At 48.7% G+C, this 19,975-nt stretch overlaps 13 non-coding genes across 13 annotated transcripts; 6 read left to right on the forward strand and 7 right to left on the reverse strand.

Annotated features, from left to right (window-relative positions):
- The first annotated feature begins 1,751 nt into the window (after nt 1-1,751).
- On the forward strand, nt 1,752-1,835 carry TRNAL-CAG (transfer RNA leucine (anticodon CAG)). The gene has a single exon. It is a non-coding gene; the product is annotated as a tRNA-Leu (tRNA).
- Nucleotides 1,836-2,329: 494 nt separating this feature from the next.
- Nucleotides 2,330-2,401, reverse strand: TRNAQ-UUG (transfer RNA glutamine (anticodon UUG)). The gene has a single exon. It is a non-coding gene; the product is annotated as a tRNA-Gln (tRNA).
- Nucleotides 2,402-3,847: 1,446 nt separating this feature from the next.
- On the forward strand, nt 3,848-3,931 carry TRNAL-CAG (transfer RNA leucine (anticodon CAG)). The gene has a single exon. It is a non-coding gene; the product is annotated as a tRNA-Leu (tRNA).
- Nucleotides 3,932-4,348: 417 nt separating this feature from the next.
- Nucleotides 4,349-4,420, reverse strand: TRNAQ-CUG (transfer RNA glutamine (anticodon CUG)). The gene has a single exon. It is a non-coding gene; the product is annotated as a tRNA-Gln (tRNA).
- A 3,602-nt stretch (nt 4,421-8,022) lies between these two features.
- On the forward strand, nt 8,023-8,106 carry TRNAL-CAG (transfer RNA leucine (anticodon CAG)). The gene has a single exon. It is a non-coding gene; the product is annotated as a tRNA-Leu (tRNA).
- Nucleotides 8,107-8,512: 406 nt separating this feature from the next.
- Nucleotides 8,513-8,584, reverse strand: TRNAQ-CUG (transfer RNA glutamine (anticodon CUG)). The gene has a single exon. It is a non-coding gene; the product is annotated as a tRNA-Gln (tRNA).
- An 871-nt stretch (nt 8,585-9,455) lies between these two features.
- On the reverse strand, nt 9,456-9,527 carry TRNAQ-CUG (transfer RNA glutamine (anticodon CUG)). The gene has a single exon. It is a non-coding gene; the product is annotated as a tRNA-Gln (tRNA).
- A 1,921-nt stretch (nt 9,528-11,448) lies between these two features.
- TRNAL-CAG (transfer RNA leucine (anticodon CAG)) lies at nt 11,449-11,532 on the forward strand. The gene has a single exon. It is a non-coding gene; the product is annotated as a tRNA-Leu (tRNA).
- A 486-nt stretch (nt 11,533-12,018) lies between these two features.
- Nucleotides 12,019-12,090, reverse strand: TRNAQ-UUG (transfer RNA glutamine (anticodon UUG)). Its single transcript has one exon. It is a non-coding gene; the product is annotated as a tRNA-Gln (tRNA).
- Nucleotides 12,091-13,533: 1,443 nt separating this feature from the next.
- On the forward strand, nt 13,534-13,617 carry TRNAL-CAG (transfer RNA leucine (anticodon CAG)). Its single transcript has one exon. It is a non-coding gene; the product is annotated as a tRNA-Leu (tRNA).
- A 419-nt stretch (nt 13,618-14,036) lies between these two features.
- Nucleotides 14,037-14,108, reverse strand: TRNAQ-CUG (transfer RNA glutamine (anticodon CUG)). The gene has a single exon. It is a non-coding gene; the product is annotated as a tRNA-Gln (tRNA).
- Nucleotides 14,109-15,015: 907 nt separating this feature from the next.
- Nucleotides 15,016-15,087, reverse strand: TRNAQ-CUG (transfer RNA glutamine (anticodon CUG)). The gene has a single exon. It is a non-coding gene; the product is annotated as a tRNA-Gln (tRNA).
- Nucleotides 15,088-17,028: 1,941 nt separating this feature from the next.
- TRNAL-CAG (transfer RNA leucine (anticodon CAG)) lies at nt 17,029-17,112 on the forward strand. The gene has a single exon. It is a non-coding gene; the product is annotated as a tRNA-Leu (tRNA).
- Nucleotides 17,113-19,975: the final 2,863 nt, after the last annotated feature.

The raw sequence follows: 19,975 nt of genomic DNA on the forward strand, positions 1-19,975 counted from the left end.
GCATAGGCAGAGGCGGCCACTCATTCGGTTCTATAACTCAAATAACAGTGTATCTGCTACGCTGCGTGACAAGAAATGTGTTCATCAATCTGAAAAAATGCGCATGTCAACTTTTCACATACCGCAGGTTACTGCGCTCCTGGAGATTTATTCATTTACTTGTTTATTTAGGACAGAAGAATTCTACAGTCAAAAGCCCAATCACGGAAACAGTCCAGTTTTAAAAACAATAAGTATACGATACACACAAACAAAAAAACTTAACCAAACACACACATATACACATCACACAGTCGCACATACACCTTACACGCTCAGACACAGCGGTCATCAGGAAAATGTTCCATGTGTGCCGGCAAACCCAAGCACATCAGATCGGAATGATTTTGTCGGCTGAAAAAGTCAGTTGAGGGCGAATCTTGCAAAAAGTGATTGCAGACAGCGGGTAGTCGTGCGACAAACCCATTGTTTGCAATGTCGACCCTTGCAAGTGCCTCGTGGAAAAGGGCGGTATGCCATGAACGTCCAACGGGTGTAGTCAGGCTGAAAAGTGACGTCATGTAAATGCTTTCAAGCCTGTGATGATATATGTTGCATAGAAATGAGATGTCTTAGACTGCAGGCGCATTTGGACCGCCTCTTTGAGTGGTTCACAACCTGGAGACTAAAACTGGGGTGCCATTTAGTTAGGGAGTCTAAAATCTCTTCGCGGTAGCATTAGTAGCTCAGTAGTTGATGTCGCTCGAAGCCTTACCTGCATGAAAACTAGAGAAAATAAGGACAAAACGCATCAGTTATTGTCCAAATTATCAGCGCTAATCGTTACACCACGGAGCCGGTGGGTGATAACGGGACAACAGGCAGCAAGTTCTCTCACAAGCCTACCGTGCTGGAAATCAGGTAAACAACCGCCCTTCGGTCGTCAGGGCCCGTTCAGTCGCAGGGCATAATGTGAACAGTCAGCTGGATCATGTCATATCAGCAGACATGTGGCTGGAAAGAAAGGGAACCTATAACCAGGATTCAGATTCATAGTACATGCTACCTGGCAACCTACTCGGTGTTCAAATACACGGAAACGTTGGGGGAGTTGAGTTGCATTGCACCAGAGAGAGTTGCATGGTAATAAATGTTTTCAACTCGTATAAAGATGTACTTATCCCATCCCTACCGCTCGCAATTCCCCCACCGGTGTTGTATCATTGGACGAATGGATACGCCGTCAGGTGAAAGATACGTACATTAATAAGTGGTTACTTGCTCTTTTTACTCTCCTTTCGTATTTCCGCTCCAAAAGTGTAGCTCGGACGACTTAAACATGGAAATTGGCAGGCATTAATAAGTGGCCAGGAATGCTTGACAACGATGCTGAGACTTGTGGCCACCTTCGTACTGTCTGATCATCATCATCATGTAGAACATCGCGTAAAACCAGAGCAAGTACCAACCAATGCCTACCCGAGTTTGAAATTGAAGGATGTAACGACGATATCTAGCACCAGATCTCGGCAGAAGCCAGGGTCCGGTTGTGGGGCAAACTTCAAACCTGGGCCGGTTGCACACACACCGGGCACAAATTACGCTATTAGGCGCTTTTCACCGCCTTGGAATGCTGTTTGTCACTTATTGCCCTCACTAGGAATTTCCTAAATGACATCACAAACATTGTCGATTAACCAAATTGCAACAAATCATTGAAAGAAGCCGCCACCGACGCGCAGCCCAATTTTTCGCCCGCGTGGTCACTATGTGTCAGGATGGCCGAGCGGTCCAAGGCGCTGCGTTCAGGTCGCAGTCCGGTTCTCCGGGCGTGGGTTCGAATCCCACTTCTGACAGTGATTTTCGATAATGGTCGTTTCACTTTTCGTTGTTTCCATATGACACTGCTGTTCGCTCTTTCAGCAGTAGCGCAACACACATGTTTATGTGCCATTTGAACTGGTTGCTCCGGGAATAATAACACTTCATGGTTTGACAAGAGACCTTCGCCTGCAATAGGAGGTGCACTGTTACGAGCTTACGGATTAGGTGAGCGCTTGTAGCATGCTAATAACGGACCATAGGGAATTCTACGGACTCGCGCTTCCCACAATTTACAGTCACAAAACTCTAGCATTTAGCGACCCTCTAGCTACTCCAGTGCCTGGCGAGACGTGTAGCAAACAAGCGCGCAGCTCTTGTAATCTGAGAAACGCACAATGCTCACGCACCTGCTTGCTTGCTTGCTTGCACATGCCATTATTTCTCTTCATGGCACGTGTCACGGAGTGGAATTGTGTAGTCTCGGGCTCATCGACGCGGTCGAATACGCAAAAAGCATGCGTATGACAGGTCCCGCCGAGATTTGAACTCGGATCGCAGGATTCAAAGTCCTGAGTGCTAACCATTACACCACGGGACCGCCATTTTTTGCTGTAACAGCAGACAGTAAATGAAAGTTTTCCTTACTTTTACGTAAAAATCATCCACGACAGATTTCCGTGGCAAGCTCTGTTTAGATATTCTCCGAAATTGATTTCGATTTGGATTTCGATCGAAATTAAACTGAAATGGAAACACGAACTGGCGGCTTGATCATCTATGAAAAGTCGAAATGCGTCAACCGCGTCCAAATGCATGACAAGAGGATGGGCAGAGGCGACCACTCCCTCATTTTTACAGCTGAAATGACAGAAAACTGCTATGCTGCATGACGAGAAATATGTAAACCAATACGGAAAAGGTGCATGTCCATTCCCATTCTGGCAGGTTCCTGCGCTTCTGTGGGTGTCATATTGGTTACGGAATATGAAATCTCTTCGCGGTAGCAGCAGCGACAAGGGACTGATGCCGTGCGAAGCCTGAACTGCATGGAAAAATAGGGTAAAAAGGACAAGACGCACCTATTGTTGCCCAAGTCCTCAGTGCTAGCCGTTACACCACGGAGGCCGGTGGATGATAGCGAGACAACAGACAGCGAGTTCCCTCACAGGACCTTACCGTTCTAATAATCAAGCATGCAACGCCCTTCGGTCGCCAGGGCCTGTTCAGCAGCAGCCTGTTCGGCATGATATGAATAGCCGGCAGGATCATGTTATATCACCGAGGGATGGACGCAAAGCATCGGGATCCTGTAATAATCGGGATCCAGATTCACAGCACATGCCGCCTGGCAACCTATTCGGTGTCCAAATGTACGAAAACATGGGGGAGGGGGTTTGGGGATCGGTGGCCCTTGTCTCCAGCTTCTTAACACAAGTAACATTATACCAGGGGAGTTGCATTGTAGGAAATGTTTGCAAAGCGTTGAAAGGTGTGTTCATCCCGTCCCTACTGCTCGCAATTTTCCACGGCTGTTATATCAATAGACAAATCGATACCTGGGTCAAGTAAAATATAGGTACATTAATGGATGATTGCTTCCTAATGGTATCCTTCTTTTCGTTTGCTCGTTCCAAGAGTAAAGCTAGGGTGACTAAAACACGCAGGCTTCCAAGTATATGATCAATGGGCACTTAACAACGATGCTGAGACCTGTGGCCACATTCGTACTGTCGTAATATCATCACCACGAAGAACATCACGTAAAACCAGGACAAGGAGCAACCGATGCCCACCCGAGTTTGAAATCGAAGGATGTCACGGCTACATCTAGTACCGGGTTTTGGCAGCAGCCAGGGTCCGGTTGTGGGGCAAATTTCAAACTGAGACCGGTTGCACACACACCGGGCACAACGTGCGCTTTGGGTCGCTTTTCACCGTCTTAAATATTGTTTGTCATTCGTTTTCTTCACCAGAAATGTCCATAAATGTCCCTAAAGTGTCCAACGACGCACAGTCCAATTTTTCGCTCGCGTTCATCCTGTGCGTCAGGATGGCCGAGCGGTCCAAGGCGCTGCGTTCAGGTCGCAGTCCGGTTCTCCGGGCGTGGGTTCGAATCCCACTTCTGACATGGTTTTTCGGTATCGGGTGCCAACGCATATCATATCCACATATCTATCACATTCCGCCGCATATCACGTACTTCAGCCTGCCTAGCAAAGCATATAGATGATTGTGCGCCATTCATCAGTTTTCCTGCGCGTGACTGAAGTAGTTGAGCCTAGCAGGCTGAGACCCAGGAATGCTCCAGGCCTCCTGGGGTCATCGCTATGCGTGATGATGATGATAACCTCAACCAACATGTGATCCCCATGTTGCTGAGTGCGCAGCTCTCGTAATCCGAAAATCACACAAAACTTGCGCCCGAACTTCAATCATTGTCCGCCTTAGCACAATTATGTCCCCCACATTACGTGCCGCGGAAGTGTCGACTCCCTGTAGTCTTGGTGGATCGACCCGGTTGAATGTACAAAACTACGGGCGTTACAGGTCCCGCCGAGATTTGAACTCGGATCGCAGGATTCAGAGTCCTGAGTGCTAACCGTTACACCACGGGGCCGGCGTGTGGCGATGTGACTGCATGCGGCGAATTATCCATCATCGACCGTGCTAATAATCCAGTGTATATCGCCCTTCGGGCACCACGACGTGTTCTCCTGCCGGTAACCTCTACACGAAAAGTCGGGCTGTTCATGTTGTATCTGTGCGAAATCACCAGACAAGTGACTGGATGCAAATGAATCCTACAACCTGGATCCAAGCTGTGACTACCTGGTAACTTGTGTTGCACCCAAACGCACCAGAAGGGGAATGAGCATGGGCAGCTAGGTCTCCACTTTTGAAACCCAAACAGCGATACACCTGCTACACTGCATAGCAAGAAATGCCTGTACCAATCTGAAAGTGTGTGAAACACCGAAAAGTAACAACTCATTGAAAGAAGGCACCAACGACGCACAGCACAAATTTTCGCTCGCGTTCACAGCATATGTAATGATGGCCGAGCGGTCCAAGGCGTTGCACTCAGGTCGCAATGTGGCCATCCGGGCGCGAGTTCGAATCCCAATTCTGACGGGCATTTTGCTGTCGAGTGCTCTGGCTTTTTTTCTCCGATAAAGCCCTGCATATCACGTACTTCAGCCTATCTAGCAAAACATATAGACGATTGTGCACCACTCATCGGTTTTCCCCGGGAGTGTGACTTCAGTGGTTGAGCCTGACATGCTGAGATGCAGCATGTCTCCAGGCGTCATCGCTATACACTGATGACGATGATAATCCCATTCGGCATATGACCTCCACGTGGTTACGACTCTCATGCGGATGAGCGCGCATCTCTCGAAATTTGAAAATCACACAAGACTTGCTCCTGAAGTTTAATCACTCCGCTTTAATCGATCCGGTTAAACGTACAAAACTGCGGGTGTTACAGGTCCCGCCGAGATTTGAACTCGGATCGCAGGATTCAGAGTCCTGAGCGCTAACCGTTACACCACGGGGCCGGCGTGGGGACTCGCGACAGCATACAGTGAGTCATCCCATCATCCACCGTGCTGATAATCCGGTATACAACGCCGTTCGGGTCGCCTATACACATTCCCCTGCCCACGCCAGTAGGTACAGTACCAGTAGTGGAGTTGATCATGTTGTGTCTGTGCAACATCACCGGACAGTTGGCTGGATGAAAGTTGATCTGGACATGATTACAGCTCGTGATTTGACAAGAGACTTTCGGAAGCAAAAGGAGACCGGTTGTTCCGAGACTACAGAAGGAGGGAGGGGGGGGGGGGGAGATGGTGAGGCGGGGGCACTCGTAACACGCTATTTACGAGCCATAAGGAGCTCTACAAGCTCCCACTGCTCACAATCCACATACTAACAGAACTCTAGCCTCTAAACCCTTTAGCCACGCCAACGCCTGGTAAGACTTGTAACGGACGAAGACGCATCTCTTGTAACCTGAGAAACACACAGGACTCACGCACTGACATCAACACTGAATGCCTTACCGAGATTGTATCCCTCCGGGACACGTGCCACGGAAGTGCCGATTCCTCCAGTGTTGGGTTCATCAAGGTGGTCAAATACACGAAATCGTGGATGTGACAGGTCCCGCCGAGATTTGAACTCGGATCGCAGGATTCAGAGTACTGAGTGCTGACCGTTACACCACGGGGCCGGTATCCGGATGCGTGATGGCATGCAACAAATTATCCCATTATCTTCCGCGCTGATAATCCAGCACACAACGCCCTCCAGCCGCCAATACGTATTCTCCTGGCGATCGCCGCTAGGTATAACACAACTAATCGACTTTATCATGTGATGAAAAGTTCAAATGCGTCAGCCGCGTTCAAATGCATGAGAAGGGCATAGGCAGAGGCGGCCACTCATTCGGTTCTATAACTCAAATAACAGTGTATCTGCTACGCTGCGTGACAAGAAATGTGTTCATCAATCTGAAAAAATGCGCATGCCCACTTCTCACACATCGCAGGTTACTGCGCTCCTGGAGATTTATTCATTTACTTGTTTATTTAGGACAGAATAATTCTACAGTCAAAAGCCCAATTATGGAAACAGTCCAGTTTGAAAAACAATAAGTATACGATACACACAAACAAAAAAAACTTAACCAACACACACATATACACATTACACAGTCCCACATACACCTTACACGCTCAGACACAGCGGTCATCAAGAGAATGTTCCATGTGTGCCGGCGAACCTAAGCACATCAGATCGGAATGATTTTGTTGGCTGAAAAAGTCAGTTGAGGGCGAATCTTGCAAAAAGTGATTGCAGACAGCGGGTTGTCGTGCGACAAACCCATTGTTAACAATGTCGACTCCTGCAAATGCCTCGTGGAAAAGGGCGGTATGCCATGAACGCCCAACGGGTGTAGTCAAACTGAAAAGTAATGTCATGTGAGCGCATTCAAGCCTGTGATGATATATGTTGTATAGAAATGAGATGTCTTAGACTGCAGGCGCATTTGGATCGGCTCTGTGAGTGGTCCAAAACCTGGAGACTAAAACTGGGGTGCCATTTAGTTAGGGAGTCTAAAATATCTTCGCGGTAGCATTAGTAGTTCAGTAGTTGATGTCGTTCGAAGCCTTACCTGCATGACAAATAGAGTAAACAAGGATAAAACGCATATATTGTTGCCCAAATCATGAGCACTAATCGTTACACCACGGGGCTGGTGGGTGATAACGGGACAACCGACAGCGAGTTCTCTCACAAGCCTACCGTGCTGATGATCAAGCATATAACGCCATGCAGTCGCCAGGACCGGTTCAGTCGCAGTCTGTTCGGCATTATATGAAAAGTCCTCTGGTTCATGTTATATCACCAAGTGAGTGACTGGAATCAACGGGACCCTATAATCGCGATCCATATTCATAGTACATGCCACCTGGCAACCTACTCGGCGTCCAAATGCACGGAAACGGAAGGGGGATGGGGTCTGGGGATCGGTGGCCCTTGCCTGCAACTTCTTAACACAAGCAAGATTAGACCAGGGTAGTTGCATGGTAAGAAAAATTGCGTAAAGATGTCCTTATCCCATCCTTACCGCTCACAATTCCTCACGGTTGTCATACCACTGGACGAATGGATGCCGGGATCAGGTGAAACATACGTTCATGAGTGAGTGGTTACTTACTCTTTTTACTCTCCTTTCGCAGTCCGGTTTCAAAAGTACAGCTAGGGCAGCTAAAACATGGAAATTGATATGCACGTGGCCAGTGAATGCTTGACAACGATGCTGAGATCCGCGGGCACATTCGTCCTGTCTTATGAACATCATCGCGTAGAACATCGCGTAAAACCAGGAAAAGTACCACCAATGCCCACCCGAATTTGAAATTGAAGGACGTGGCGACTACCTCCAGCACCAGATCTCGGCAGCAGCTAGGGTCCCGTTGTGGGGCAAGCTTGAAACCTGAATCAAATCGGTTGCCCACACACACCAGGTACAAATTGCGCTATTAAGCGCTTTTCACCATCTTGGAATGCTGTTTGTCATTTAGTGCTTTCACTGGGAATTTCACAAATAACATCACAAATATTGTAGATTAACCAATTTGTAACAAATCATTTAAAGAAGCCGCCACCGACGCGCAGCCCACTTTTTCACCCTTGTTGCCGCTATCTGTCAGGATGGCCGAGCGGTCCAAGGCGCTGCGTTCAGGTCGCAGTCCGGTTCTCCGGGCGTGGGTTCGAATCCCACTTCTGACAGGGCTTTTTCGGTATTGGGCACCACCACATGTCTGCCACATAGCGCCGCACATCACATAGTTTAGCCTGCCTAGCAGAATATATAGGTGATTGAGCGCCATCCATCGGTTTTCCTGCGCGTGACTGAAGTAGTTGAGCCTGGCAGGCTGAGACCCAGCAATGCTCCAGGCCTCCTGAGAACATCGCTATGCGTGATGACGATGATAATCTCAACCAACGTGTGACCCCCATGTTGCTGAGTGCGCAGCTCTCGTAATCCGAAAATCACACAAAACTTGCGCCCGAACTTCAATCATTGTCCGCCTTAGCGCAGTTATGTCCCCCACATTACGTGCCACAGAAGTGTCGGATGCCAGTAGTCTTAGGTGGATCGACTCGGTTGAATGTACAAAACTACGGGTGTGGCAGGTCCCGCCGAGATTTGAACTCGGATCGCAGGATTCAGAGTCCTGAGTGCTAACCGTTACACCACGGGGCCGGCGTGTGGGGATGTGACTGCATGCGGCGAATTATCCATCATCGACCGTGCTGATAATCCAGTATATATCGCCCTTCGGGCACCACGACGTGTTCTCCTGCCGGTAACCTCTACACGAAAAGTCGGGTTGTTCATGTTGTATCTGTGCGACATCACCAGACAAGTGACTGGATGCAAATGAATCCTACAACCTGGATCCAAGCTGTGACTACCTGGTAACTTGTGCTGCACCCAAACGCACCAGAAGGGGGATGAGCATGGGCAGTTAGGTCTCCACTTTTGAAACCCAAACAGCGATACACCTGCTACACTGCATAGCAAGAAATGCCTGTACCAATCTGAAAGTGTGTGAAACACCGAAAAGTAACAACTCATTGAAAGAAGGCACCAACGACGCACAGCACAAATTTTCGCTCGCGTTCACAGCATATGTAATGATGGCCGAGCGGTCCAAGGCGTTGCACTCAGGTCGCAATGCGGCTATCCGGGCGCGAGTTCGAATCCCACTTCTGACGGGTATTTTGCTGTCGAGTGCTCTGGCTTTTTTTCTCCGATAAAGCCCTGCATATCACGTACTTCAGCCTATCTAGCAAAACATATAGACGATTGTGCACCACTCATCGGTTTTCCCCGGGAGTGTGACTTCAATGGTTGAGCCTGACATGCTGAGATGCAGCATGTCTCCAGGCGTCATCGCTATACACTGATGACGATGATAATCTCATTCGGCATATGACCTCCACGTGGTTACGACTCTCATGCGGATGAGCGCGCATCTCTCGAAATTTGAAAATCACACAAGACTTGCTCCTGAAGTTTAATCACTCCGCTTTAATCGATCCGGTTAAACGTACAAAACTGCGGGTGTTACAGGTCCCGCCGAGATTTGAACTCGGATCGCAGGATTCAGAGTCCTGAGTGCTAACCGTTACACCACGGGGCCGGCGTGGGGACTCGCGACAGCATACAGTGAGTCATCCCATCATCCACCGTGCTGATAATCCGGTATACAACGCCGTTCGGTCGCCTATACACATTCCCCTGCCAACGCCAGTAGGTACAGTACCAGTAGTGGAGTTGATCATGTTGTGTCTGTGCAACATCACCGAACAGTTGGCTAGATGAAAGTTGATCTGGACATGATTACAGCTCGTGATTTGACAAGAGACTTTCGGAAGCAAAAGGAGACCGGTTGTTCCGAGACTACAGAAGGAGGGAGGGGGGGGGGGGGGGAGATGGTGAGGCGGGGGCACTCGTAACACGCTATTTACGAGCCATAAGGAGCTCTACAAGCTCCCACTGCTCACAATCCACACACTAACAGAACTCTAGCCTCTAAACCCTTTAGCCACGCCAACGCCTGGTAAGACTTGTAACGGACGAAGACGCATCTCTTGTAACCTGAGAAACACACAGGACTCGCGCACTGACCACAACACTGAATGTCTTACCGAGATTGTATCCCTCCGGGACACGTGCCACGGAAGTGCCGATTCCTCCAGTGTTGGGTTCATCAAGGTGGTCAAATACACGAAATCGTGGATGTGACAGGTCCCGCCAAGATTTAAACTCGGATCGCAGGATTCAGAGTTCTGAGTGCTGACCGTTACACCACGGGGCCGGTATCCGGATGCGTGATGGCATGCAGCAAATTATCCCATTATCTTCCGCGCTGATAATCCAGCACACAACGCCCTCCGGCCGCCAATACGTATTCTCCTGGCGATCGCCGCTAGGCATAACACAAATAATTGGCTTTATCATGTGATGAAAAGTTCAAATGCGTCAGCCGCGTTCAAATACATGAGAAGGGCATAGGCAGAGGCGGCCACTCACTCAGTTCTATAACTCAAGTAACAGTGTACCTGTTACGCTGCGTGACAAGAAATGTGTTCATCAATCTGAAAAAATGCGCATGCCCACTTTTCACATATCGCAGGTTACTGCGCTCCTGGGGATTTATTCATTGACTCGACAACAGACAGCGAGTTCTCTCACAAGCCTACCGTGCTGATAATCAGGTAAACAACCGCCCTTCGACCCGTTCAGTCGCAGGGCATAATGTGAACAGCCAGCTGGATCATGTCATGTCAGCAGACATGTGGCTGGAAAGAAAGGGAACCTATAACCAGGATTCAGATTCATAGCACATACTACCTGGCAACCTACTCGGTGTTCAAATACACGGAAACGTTGGGGGAGTTGAGTTGCATTGCACCAGAGAGAGTTGCATGGTAATAAATGTTTTCAACTCGCATAAAGATGTACTTATCCCATCCCTACCGCTCGCAATTCCCCCACCGGTGTTGTATCATTGGACGAATGGATACGCCGTCAGGTGAAAGATACGTACATTAATAAATGGTTACTTGCTCTTTTTACTCTCCTTTCGTATTTCCGGTCCAAAAGTATAGCTCGGACGACTTAAACATAGAAATTGGCAGGCATTAATAAGTGGCCAGGGAATGCTTGACAACGATGCTGAGACTTGTGCCCACCTTCGTACTGTCTGATCATCATCATCATGTAGAACATCGCGTAAAACCAGAGCAAGTACCAACCAATGCGTACCCGAGTTTGAAATTGAAGGATGTGACGACGATATCTAGCACCAGATCTCGGCAGAAGCCAGGGTCCAGTTGTGGGGCAAACTTCAAACCTGGGCCGGTTGCACACACACCGGGCACAAATTACGCTATTAGGCGCTTTTCACCGCCTTGGAATGCTGTTTGTCATTTATTGCCCTCACTAGGAATTTCCTAAATGACATCACAAATATTGTCGATTAACCAAATTGCAACAAATCATTGAAAGAAGCCGCCACCGACGCGCAGCCCAATTTTTCGCCCGCGTAGTCACTATGTGTCAGGATGGCCGAGCGGTCCAATGCGCTGCGTTCAGGTCGCAGTCCGGTTCTCCGGGCGTGGGTTCGAATCCCACTTCTGACATCGATAATGGTCGTTTCACTTTTCGTTGTTTCCATATGACACTGCTGTTCGCTCTTTCAGCAGTAGCGCAACACACATGTTTATGTGCCATTTGAACTGGTTGCTCCGGGAATAATAACACTTCATGGTTTGACAAGAGACCTTCGCCTGCAATAGGAGGTGCACTGTTACGAGCTTACGGATTAGGTGAGCGCTTGTAGCATGCTAATAACGGACCATAGGGAATTCTACGGACTCGCGCTTCCCACAATTTACAGTCACAAAACTCTAGCATTTAGCGACCCTCTAGCTACTCCAGTGCCTGGCGAGACGTGTAGCAAGCAAGCGCGCAGCTCTTGTAATCTGAGAAACGCACAATGCTCACGCACCTGCTTGCTTGCTTGCTTGCACATGCCATTATTTCTCTTCATGGCACGTGTCACGGAGTGGAATTGTGTAGTCTCGGGCTCATCGACGCGGTCGAATGCGCAAAAGCATGCGTATGACAGGTCCCGCCGAGATTTGAACTCGGATCGCAGGATTCAAAGTCCTGAGTGCTAGCCATTACACCACGGGACCGCCATTTTTTGCTGTAACAGCAGACAGTAAATGAAAGTTTTCCTTACTTTTACGTAAAAATCATCCACGACAGATTTTCCGTGGCAAGCTCTGTTTAGATATTCTCCGAAATTGATTTCGATTTGGATTTCGATCGAAATTAAACTGAAATGGAAACACGAACTGGCGGCTTGATCATGTTATGAAAAGTCGAAATGCGTCAACCGCGTCCAAATGCATGACAAGAGGATGGGCAGAGGCGACCACTCCCTCATTTTTACAGCTGAAATGACAGAAAACTGCTATGCTGCATGACGAGAAATATGTAAACCAATACGGAAAAGGTGCATGTCCATTCCCATTCTGGCAGGTTCCTGCGCTTCTGTGGGTGTCATATTGGTTACGGAATATGAAATCTCTTCGCGGTAGCAGCAGCGACAAGGGACTGATGCCGTGCGAAGCCTGAGCTGCATGGAAAATAGGGTAAAAAGGACAAGACGCACCTATTGTTGCCCAGGTCCTCAGTGCTAGCCGTTACACCACGGGGCCGGTGGATGATAGCGAGACAACAGACAGCGAGTTCCCTCACAGGCTTACCGTTCTAATAATCAAGCATGCAACGCCCTTCGGTCGCCAGGGCCTGTTCAGCAGCAGCCTGTTCGGCATGATATGAATAGCCGGCAGGATCATGTTATATCACCGAGGGATGGACGCGAAGCATCGGGATCCTGTAATAATCGGGATCCAGATTCACAGCACATGCCGCCTGGCAACCTATTCGGTGTCCAAATGTACGGAAACATGGGAGAGGGGGTTTGGGGATCGGTGGCCCTTGTCTCCAGCTTCTTAACACAAGTAACATTATACCAGGGGAGTTGCATTGTAGGAAATGTTTGCAAAGCGTTGAAAGGTGTGTTCATCCCGTCCCTACTGCTCGCAATTTTCCACGGCTGTTATATCAATAGACGAATCGATACCTGGGTCAAGTAAAATATAGGTACATTAATGGATGATTGCTTCCTAATGGTACCTTCTTTTCGTTTGCTCGTTCCAAGAGTAAAGCTAGGGTGACTAAAACACGCAGACGTCTAAGTATATGATCAATGGGCACTTAACAACGATGCTGAGACCTGTGGCCACATTCGTACTGTCGTAGTATCATCACCACGAAGAACATCACGTAAAACCAGGACAAGGAGCAACCGATGCCCACCCGAGTTGAAATCGAAGGATGTCACGGCTACATCTAGTACCGGGTTTTGGCAGCAGCCAGGGTCCGGTTGTGGGGCAAATTTCAAACTGAGACCGGTTGCACACACACCGGGCACAACGTGCGCTTTGGGTCGCTTTTCACCGTCTTAAAATAATGTTTGTCATTCGTTTTTTTCACCAGAAATGTCCATAAATGTCCCTAAAGTGTCCAACGACGCACAGCCCAATTTTTCGCTCGCGTTCATCCTGTGCGTCAGGATGGCCGAGCGGTCCAAGGCGCTGCGTTCAGGTCGCAGTCCGGTTCTCCGGGCGTGGGTTCGAATCCCACTTCTGACATGGCTTTTCGGTATCGGGTGCCACCGCATATCATATCCACATATCTATCACATTCCGCCGCACATCACGTACTTCAGCCTGCCTAGCAAAGCATATAGATGATTGTGCGACATTCATCAGTTTTCCTGCGCGTGACTGAAGTAGTTGAGCCTAGCAGGCTGAGACCCAGCAATGCTCCAGGCCTCCTGGGGTCATCGCTATGCGTGATGATGATGATAACCTCAACCAACATGTGATCCCCATGTTGCTGAGTGCGCAGCTCTCGTAATCCGAAAATCACACAAGTCTTGCGCCTGAACTTCAATTATTGTCCGCCTTAGCACAATTATGTCCCCCCACATTACGTGCCGCGGAAGTGTCGACTCCCTGTAGTCTTAGGTGGATCGACCCGGTTGAATGTACAAAACTACGGGTGTGGCAGGTCCCGCCGAGATTTGAACTCGGATCGCAGGATTCAGAGTCCTGAGTGCTAACCGTTACACCACGGGGCCGGCGTGTGGCGATGTGACTGCATGCCGCGAATTAACAACATGCTGATAATCGACCATGCTGATAATGCATGCAGGAATTAACAATCCACCATGCTGATAATCCAGTGTATATCGCCCTTCGGGCACCAAGATGTGTTCTCCTGCCGAAAACCTCTATACGAAAAGTCGGCTTGATCGTGTTGTATCTATGCAACATCACCAGACAAGTGACTGGATGCAGATTAATCTTACAACCTGGATCCAAGCTGTGACTACCTGATAACCTGTGCTGCACCCAAATGCACCAGAAGGGGGATGAGCATGGGCAGTTAGGTCTCCAGGTTTGAAACCCAAACAGCAATACACCTGCCACGCTGCATAGCAAGAAATGCGTCTACCAATCTGAAAGTGTGTGAAACACCGAAAAGCAACAACCCATTGAAAGAAGGCACCAACGACGCACAGCCCAAATTTTAGCTCGATTTCGCCCCACGCGTAATGATGGCCGAGCGGTCCAATGCGCTGCGCTCAGGTCGCAGTCCGGTTCTCCGGGCGTGGGTTCGAGTCTCATTTCTGATAAGAGTTTTGCTGTCGAGTGCTCTCGTTTTTTTCTCCGGTAAAGCCCTGCATATCACGTACTCCAGCCTATCTAGCACAACATATAGACGATTGTGCACCACTCATCGGTTTTCCCCGGGCGTGACTTCAGTGGTTGAGCCTGGCAAGCTGAGGTGCAGAATGTCTCCAGGTATTCTGGCGTCATCGCTATACACTGATGACGATGATAACCTCATTCAGCATGTAACCCCCATGTGGTTATGACTCATACGGATGGGTGCTCATCTCTGGTAATTTGAAAATCACACGGGCATTTAATCACTGTCCGCTTCAATCGATCCGGTTGAATGCACAAAACTACGGGCGTTACAGGTCCCGCCGAGATTTGAACTCGGATCGCAGGATTCAGAGTCCTGAGTGCTGACCGTTACACCACGGGGCCGGTCTCCAGATATATGATGGCATGCAGAAAATTACCCCATTATCTTCCGCGCTGATAATCCAGCACACAACGCCCTCCGGCCGTCAATACGTATTCTCCTCGCGATCGCCGCTAGGTATAACACAAATAATCGGCTTTATCGTGTGATGAAAAGTCCAAATGCGTCAGCCGCGTTCAAATACATGAGAAGGGCATAGGCAGAGGCGGCCACTCACTCAGTTCTATAACTCAAATAACAGTGTACCTGCTACGCTGCGTGACAAGAAATGTGTTCATCAATCTGAAAAAATGCGCATGCCCACTTTTCACATATCGCAGGTTACTGCGCCCCTGGAGATTTATTCATTGACTTGTTTATTTAGGACAGAAGCCTTCCACAGTCAAAAAGCCCAATTACGGAAACAGTCCAGTTTTAAAAACAATAAATATACGATGCACACAAACAAAAAAACTTAACCAAACGCACACATATACACATTACACAGTCGCACATGCACCTAACACGCTCAGACACAGCGGTCATCAAGAAAATGTTCCATGTGTGCCGACGAACCTAAGCACATCAGATCGGAATGATTTTGTCGGCTGAAAAAGTCAGTTGAGGGTAAATCTGGGAAAAAGTGATTGCAGACAGCGGGTAGTCGTGCGACAAACCCATTGTTAACAAAGTCGACCCTTGCAAGTGCCTCGTGGAAAAGGGTGGTATGCCATGAAGGCCCAACGGGTGTAGTCAGACTGAAAAGTAATGTCATGTGAGCGCATTCAAGCCTGTGATGATGTATGCTGTATAGAAATGAGATGTCTTAGACTGCAGGCGCATTTGGATCGGCTCTGTGAGTGGTCCAAAACCTGGAGACTAAAACTGGGGGTGCCATTTAGTTAGGGAGTCTAAAATCTCTTCGCGGTAGCATTAGTAGCTCAGTAGTTGATGTCGCTCGAAGCCTTACCTGCATGAGAAATAGAGAAAACAAGGACAAAACGCATCAGTTATTGCCCAAATCATCAGCGCTAATCGTTGCACCACGGGGCTGGTGGGTGATTGCGGGACAACAGACAGCAAGTTCTCTCACAAGCCTACCGTGCTGATAATCAGGCAAACAACGCCGTTCGGTCGTCAGGACCCGTTCAGTCGCAGGGCATAATGTGAACAGTCAGCTGGATCATGTCATGTCAGCAGACATGTGGCTGGAAAGAAAGGGAACCTATAACCAGGTTCAGATTGATAGTACATACTACCTGGCAACCTACTCGGTGTTCAAATACACGGAAACGTTGGGGGAGTTGAGTTGCATTGCACCAGAGAGAGTTGCATGGTAATAAATGTTTTCAACTCGTATAAAGATGTACTTATCCCATCCCTACCGCTCGCAATTCCCCACCGGTGTTGTATCATTGGACGAATGGATACGCCGTCAGGTGAAAGATACGTACATTAATAAGTGGTTACTTGCTCTTTTTACTCTCCTTTCGTATTTCCGCTCCAAAAGTATAGCTCGGACGACTTAAACATGGAAATTGGCAAGCATTAATAAGTGGCCAGGGAATGCTTGACAACGATGCTGAGACTTGTGGCCACCTTCGTACTGTCTGATCATCATCATCATGTAGAACATCGCGTAAAACCAGGCAAGCACCAACCAATGCGTGCCCGAGTTTGAAATTGAAGGATGTGGCGACGATATCTAGCACCAGATCTCGGCAGAAGCCAGGGTCCGGTTGTGGGGCAAACTTCAAACCTGGGCCGGTTGCACACACACCGGGCACAAATTACGCTATTAGGCGCTTTTCACCGCCTTGGAATGCTGTTTGTCATTTATTGCCCTCACTAGGAATTTCCTAAATGACATCACAAACATTGTCGATTAACCAAATTGCAACAAATCATTGAAAGAAGCCGCCACCGACGCGCAGCCCAATTTTTCGCCCGCGTAGTCACTATGTGTCAGGATGGACGAGCGGTCCAAGGCGCTGCGTTCAGATCGCAGTCCGGTTCTCCGGGCGTGGGTTCGAATCCCACTTCTGACATGGTTTTTCGGTATCGGGTGCCACCGCACATCATATCCACATATCTATCACATTCCGCCGCATATCACGTACTTCAGCCTGCCTAGCAAAGCATATAGATGATTGTGCGCCATTCATCAGTTTTCCTGCGCGTGACTGAAGTAGTTGAGCCTAGCAGGCTGAGACCCAGCAATGCTCCAGGCCTCCTGGGGTCATCGCTATGCGTGATGATGATGATAACCTCAACCAACATGTGATCCCCATGTTGCTGAGTGCGCAGCTCTCGTAATCCGAAAATCACACAAGGCCTGCGCCCGAACTTCAATTATTGTCCGCCTTAGCGCAATTATGTCCCCCACATTACGTGCCGCGGAAGTGTCGACTCCCTGTAGTCTTAGGTGGATCGACCCGGTTGAATGTACAAAACTACGGGCGCTACAGGTCCCGCCGAGATTTGAATTCGGATCGCAGGATTCAGAGTCCTGAGTGCTAACCGTTACACCACGGGGCCGGCGTGTGGCGATGTGACTGCATGCCGCGAATTAACCATCATCGACCATGCTGATAATCCAGTGTATATCGCCCTTCGGGCACCAAGATGTGTTCTCCTGCCGAAAACCTCTATACGAGAAGTCGGCTTGGTCGTGTTGTATCTATGCGACATCACCAGACAAGTGACTGGATGCAGATTAATTTTACAACCTGGATCCAAGCTGTGACTACCTGATAACCTCTGCTGCACCCAAATGCACCAGAAGGGGGATGAGCATGGGCAGTTAGGTCTCCAGGTTTGAAACCCAAACAGCAATACACCTGCCACGCTGCATAGCAAGAAATGCGTCTACCAATCTGAAAGTGTGTGAAACACCGAAAAGCAACAACCCATTGAAAGAAGGCGCCAACGACGCACAGCCCAAATTTTAGCTCGCTTTCACCCTATGTGTAATGATGGCAGAGCGGTCCAATGCGCTGCGCTCAGGTCGCAGTCCGGTTCTCCAGGCGTGGGTTCGAATCCCACATCTGAAAAGAATTCTGCTGTCGAGTGCTCTCGTTTTTTTTCTCCGGTAAAGCCCTGCATATCACGTACTCCAGCCTATCTAGCAAAACATATAGACGATTGTGCACCACTCATCGGTTTTCCCCGGGCGTGACTTCAGTGGTTGAGCCTGGCATGCTGAGGTGCAGAATGTCTCCAGGTATTCTGGCGTCATCGCTATACACTGATGACGATGATAACCTCATTTAGCACGTATCCCCCACGTGGTTATGACTCATGTGGATGGGTGCTCATCTCTCGTAATGTGAAAATCGCACGGGCTTTTATTCACTGTCCGCTTTAATCGATCCGGTTGAATGCACAAAACTACAGGCGTTGCAGGTCCCGCCGAGATTTGAACTCGGATCGCAGGCTTCAGAGTCCTGAGTGCTGACCGTTACACCACGGGGCCGGTCTCCAGATATATGATGGCATGCAAAAAATTACCCCATTATCTTTCCGCGCTGATAATCCAGCACACAACGCCCTCCGGCCGTCAATACGTATTCTCCTCGCGATCGCCGCTAGGTATAACACAAATAATCGGCTTTATCGTGTGATGAAAAGTCCAAATGCGTCAGCCGCGTTCAAATACATGAGAAGGGCATAGGCAGAGGCGGCCACTCACTCAGTTCTATAACTCAAGTAACAGTGTACCTGCTACGCTGCGTGACAAGAAATGTGTTCATCAATCTGAAAAAATGCGCATGCCCACTTTTCACATATCGCAGGTTACTGCGCTCCTGGAGATTTATTCATTGACTTGTTTATTTAGGACAGAAGCATTCCCAGTCAAAAAGCCCAATTACGGAAACAGTGCAGTTTTAAAAACAATAAATATACGATGCACACAAACAAAAAAACTTAACCAAACGCACACATATACACCTTACACAGTCGCACATGCACCTAACACGCTCAGACACAGCGGTCATCAAGAAAATGCTCCATGTGTGCCGGCGAACCTAAGCACATCAGATCGGAATGATTTTGTTGGCTGAAAAAGTCAGTAGAGGGTAAATCTGGGAAAAAGTGATTGCAGACAGCGGGTAGTCGTGCGACAAACCCATTGTTAACAACGTCGACCCTTGCAAGTGCCTCGTGGAAAAGGGTGGTATGCCATGAACGCCCAACGGGTGTAGTCAACTGAAAAGTAATGTCATGTGAGCGCATTCAAGCCGTGATGATGTATGTTGTATAGAAATGAGATGTCTTAGACTGCAGGGCGCATTTGGATCGGCTCTGTGAGTGTCCAAAACCTGGAGACTAAAACTGGGGGTGCCATTTAGTTAGGAGTCTAAAATCTCTTCGCGGTAGCATTAGTAGCTCAGTAGTGATGTCGCTCGAAGCCTTACCTGCATGAAAAATAGAGAAAACAAGGACAAAACGCATCAATTATTGCCCAAATCATCAGCGCTAATCGTGCACCACGGGGCTGGTGGGTGATTGCGGGACAACAGACAGCAAGTTCTCTCACAAGCCTACCGTGCTGATAATCAGGCAAACAGCGCCGTCGGTCGTCAGGACCCGTTCAGTCGCAGGACATAATGTGAACAGTCAGCTGGATCATGTCATGTCAGCAGACATGTGGCTGGAAAGAAAGGGAACCTATAACCAGGTTCAGATTCATAGTACATACTACCTGGCAACCTACTCGGTGTCCAAATACACTAAACGGTGCGGGAGTTGAGTTGCATTACACCAGACAGAGAGAGTTGCGTGGTAATAAATGTTTTCAACCCGTATAAAGATGTACTATCCCATCCCTTACCCGCTCGCAATTCCCCACCAGTGTTGTATCATGGACGAATGGATACAGCTGTCGGGTGTGAAATATATTACATGCAG

The sequence above is a fragment of the Pollicipes pollicipes genome, unplaced genomic scaffold, assembly GCF_011947565.3.
Source record: "Pollicipes pollicipes isolate AB1234 unplaced genomic scaffold, Ppol_2.1 Scaffold_2555;HRSCAF=2994_pilon_pilon_pilon, whole genome shotgun sequence".
Classification (NCBI taxonomy): domain Eukaryota; kingdom Metazoa; phylum Arthropoda; class Thecostraca; order Pollicipedomorpha; family Pollicipedidae; genus Pollicipes; species Pollicipes pollicipes.